The 4,560-nt window shown below is 43.7% G+C and overlaps 1 pseudogene; it reads right to left on the reverse strand.

Annotated features, from left to right (window-relative positions):
- Positions 1-1,411: 1,411 nt before the first annotated feature.
- On the reverse strand, positions 1,412-1,732 carry LOC101725258 (small EDRK-rich factor 1 pseudogene; annotated as a pseudogene).
- Between the last annotated feature and the right edge of the window lie 2,828 nt (positions 1,733-4,560).

The following is a 4,560-nucleotide window of genomic DNA, read 5'->3' on the forward strand; positions in this document are numbered from 1 at the left end:
CCAAGACAAAACCTTATAGCCAGAAAGCAATCTTGGAATCTTGAATCTGCCACTCCCCACATGGATCCAACACTTTGCTTCAACTTCCTGGGCCTGGGTCACCCAATCCACACGTCAGTTCTTTCTGGCATTTCTGTTCTTGAATTCTTGTATTTCTTCTCACCAGCTGGCTTCAGGTGTGTCGACCCTTGCCCATCATATGTGTTCTAGTAAATGAAATAAATGTATAAATACTGAACTCTCTTTTTCCAGAAGGCTCCTCGGTCCATTCTACATATATGTACAGTCATATATGGTTAAAAGAAAGATATATGAGCAAAAGTCCATCATCATTTCACCTATCACCCTCTTCTAGACTCAGGCCTTTTCCAAAATCTCTCTCCAAGCACCATAGAAAAGTGCCGTGCCTCCCTCAAAACCAATGGGTAGGAACAAACTTGCTTTGCTTAGGTTGAACTCAAAGGGAAGATGGGGACGATTATTTCGACAGTTAAGAAACAACTTGCCTCAAAGCTAAATTCAGACTTTAACGGTGAACACATAAAGCACCCAGGTTTTTTAAGTCTCAACCAGTTTAAGATTCAGTCACCACTGGTCAGCATATTTCATATAAATAAGGTTGATATGAACATCCATCCCACAGGGTTGTTAAGAATAATAAATGAGATTAGATGTGGGAAAGTCAATTTGTAATGTCTAATTATTGGCACCATCCCTAATTAGTTATGCTAATTAGCACATAGAGTTGTCCCCTTGGGCTCTGAGGGTCCCGTGGTCTCTTCCTCCTCTCCCTGTGCTAAATTTGGAATTGTGGTTCTGATACCTGGTCAGCACAATCCAGTGCATCCCAGGTTCTCATGATATCTCCAATCAGATATTAGTCAAATTAACAAGGTGATGCATCTCTGCATTAAAACACAGGTCTGTGGGCACAGTGTTGCTTGCTCACTCTCTCTCTCTCCTGTGCGGGTTGTAAGAACAATTCAGAGAGCAGCTCTGGGTTAGCTGGCCTTAAGTTGGTTCTTGAGCTTTGATTTCCCTCTGGACAGACCTAGAGGTCTCCAAGAGGTAGAAAAACATTGGGGATAGTCTATAATAATCTGTGCTCTCCAACATAGTAATGCCAAAATATTAAATATTCTATTTACTTTGTAAATTTGCCTGCCTTTAGGAAAGTGCAATAATGTATCTTGATTTTCCTGTAGTTTCTTGGGTCTGCTCTCTGTAAGTTAGGAATCTGGAAAGGGGGAGGCTTATACATAGTATCCCTAAGCCTACAACACTTGTCCTAGCTAGAAGCCTCAAATGCTTCTACTCCAAGGTTTTAGCAACCATTGACATTTTTTTTTTTACATGCATGATGTTTTATTCTTTGAAGAATGATTCTAAAACTTCACACTAAGGCCGAAAAACAAAGTTTGAGGTAAACAGTTTTGAGGATGAGTTATAGCACATGTAATGCTTGTTCATTCTGAGGAATCCTGATCTTGTAGCTTATGATGTACCAGTTGGCAGTGGCACCCACGTTTCCCAGACCCGGTCATTATTTTTCTCCAGTTTGCATAGACTTCTTCTCATTAGCTGCCTTCTGCTTTTGCTGCATGATCTCAGAGTCCCTCTGCTTTCTCTGAGAAGTAGTCAAGCTATCCTCTTTTCTTTTTCTCTCCCTCATTTCTTGGGTTTTCTTCATATTCTTCTGTCGGGCAAGTTCTCCTTGATTACCACGGGCCATGCCGACCACCCGGCGGAGCCTAGAGCAGAGCAACGCAGACCAGCAAGGGTTCCCTCGCACGCCCAGCGGCGGTGGCTGCCACCGTCAATCTGGAAGGCCGAGCCCGGGGCCCTCAGCGGGGCGACGCCTCCGCTCTCACAGCTGGCGGCCCTACCATTGAAGTTTTAAGAAATACGTGCATGTCCCCAAAGTAAGGTTAGTTTTATGATCTTTCCTTAGTTACCAACTATGAATGATAGGGATTTGATTACCTAAAAGGCTAGCTTGTCTCCATTATGGGTGTCCACAAGAAATACTCAGGAGGTGGTACTGACAGCTTGGTATTGATTGCATGAAGCAGGAAAGGAGAACGAGGTAGTCACATTGACAGGTGTGCTCTAGCACAAGGGTTAGCCAACTACAGCCAAGATTTGGAGTTACCTTTTTATTTGCGAACACTTTAAGACTAAACTCACACTTCTTTCATAAATAACATCTTATTGGAACATAGCCGCACTTAAATGTTTATATATTGTCTCAGCTCTTTTCATGATGCAATGACAAAACTGAGTAGTTGCAACTGAGAACACAACCTGCCAAAGCCTAAAATTGTGCCTCTTTACAGAATACATTTGTTGACTCTTGCCTTAGAGTCAAAGATACTTCTCAGTCAAACATACTTCTCTAACCTGTCTCAGCTTCTCCTCACTGCCTACAAATTAGTCTCACTGTGACCCAAAGGACACAAAGCCCTGTAGGGTAGGAGAACATCAGGGGTGGAGTAGTGTATTAGTGGTCATCTGTTGCAGTTTCTTACATGTGGCTAGAATCCCTCACTCATACCTCCTCAAGCCATCTCCAGCAGATGGAGGAACACCATCATCTGAAGTAGGCAACTCACCTTCTGTGAGCCAGGAAATACTGGCTGTTGGGAAGTGATTCCATGTGTTGAGCTAACATCTAATGGAAAAGGGAAATGGTTACTGTTTTTATTATTTATGACTTCCCCTCCAGCCTTGAAGGAGGGAGTTATCATCAACAGTAGGGTGGGGTGTGCTGCCTGCTGGTGGGTAGTGGGTAATGGGGAGACCTTGAGAAGCTAGAGTAGCCTAGTTGTAGTGGGAACAGAGGCTGGATGCAAACCGAGTGGGATGATGGAGGCCCGTGACCGGAAAGAGTGAGAGGAGCTGCAGGTGGGGAAGGAGTCAGAGGTGTTGTCTCAGATTGCTTTCCACCATGGCTGGCGTGGCATGTGGGTAGTTGAGCGTATTTCTAGAGGCATGCACAAGTTGCGATGTCCTTTAAAGGAGAACAGAGGGTCCCAATGGTCTGCGAGAATTCAGGTTGTTTCTCTACCCCTGAGATTCCCATGCATCGGTCTTATATACGCAGCCCAAAGGTCTTTCAAGTAGCACCAAAGCCACCAATTGCCCAATCATCATTGTCCAGCCGTGATTGTCCAACCTCAAACCTCACTGTCCTAACTCCTAGCCATGAATTTACTCTTTGCTCACCTCAGGTGTTACTTGAAACTAGAAGGTTTGAAGGGAGAAAGGGAGACTAAGTGCCGTCATCGTGGGCTGGGTTGGAGCTTTTTCAGGGCACAGGGTATGCAGTGGTCTCCAGATGTCTGCCAGAAGCCCTAGGTACAAGGTCTGTTTCTGTTGTAAGGGTGAGTGTGACCTTGGTGCCTTACTTTCCTCCTCTGTGAAACAAGAGCTCAAGCTGGAGCAGGGTTCCAAGGCACCTTTTGGAGCAGTGAGTCAGAGGACCAGAGCTTGGCTTGGGGCAGGGTGGGCAGCAGTGTGAATTCTGAGACTAGATTTCCAAGCTACGTTGTCCAGCTTTCAGCATAACAGCTTGTCTGTTAAACAGAGCTAGTTTCCTTCCAAACTCTTATTACCACTGCATTTCCATTGCTAGAGACAAAAAAGGGTTAAGGAGGTGGAACTGTTAACTACACTGATTTGATCATTACATACTGAATATGTGTATCGAGTTATCACACCGTGCTTCATAGATTCATACAATTAGTGTAATCATAAAAAGAAGAAAGCCTGGAATCCAGTGAACTTCAGCAGTATTTCCCAGTGCATGATGCATATCTCAAAAGCTGGTGGGTGATACATGGGTGAATATTTTTAATTTTCATAGTTACTGGATTTAAAAATTATAAAAAGCCTATCAGCTATATGATATGGCTATTATCCTTAGGCAGGGCTAAAGTAAATAAATGCACTTATTTGAAGCAAGAGGATGAGTAAATAACAGTACTTGTGGTATAACTAACATGACTGAAATGGGGGGTGACCTGTGCAGGGCCTCTTGGTGCTGATATTCTAGAATTCTTCCTCCTCTTCCTCCTGCCCTTTTCTCCCATTTCTTTCCTGTGGTCATATGCTCTTCCAGAGAAAGGGCATGGAAGTATTTTTCACTTGACCCAGCTATTACCCTTGTAGGTATCTTCCCGAAAGAGCGAAAGCTGCCATATTCTAGTGTTCATGTATACCCATGTTCATAGCAGCAAAACTTATAATAGCTAAATCTCAGAAGTAGCCCATATAGCCTGTATTGGTTACTTTTCTTGTTGCTGAGACAAAATACCTGACACCCAAATTTAAAGGAGGAAAGGTTTATTAAAGGTTTATAAAAGTTCACAGTTTGTAGAGGTTTCAGTCCCTAATCAGCTGGCTCCAAGGCAGGCTGGCATGGCAGAGGAACATCACAGAAGAAAAACAGTTCATGGCAGGCAGAAGGCAGCAAAGCAACAAGGAACAACCACAGCTCTTTCTATCTCTTATATCTTATCCAGGCTACTTACGGTGGGTAGAACTCACACCCTTAATCCT

This window comes from Heterocephalus glaber, unplaced genomic scaffold (assembly GCF_053883595.1).
Source record: "Heterocephalus glaber isolate CG9 unplaced genomic scaffold, H.glaber_assembly_v1.0 deba00001509, whole genome shotgun sequence".
NCBI lineage: Eukaryota > Metazoa > Chordata > Mammalia > Rodentia > Bathyergidae > Heterocephalus > Heterocephalus glaber.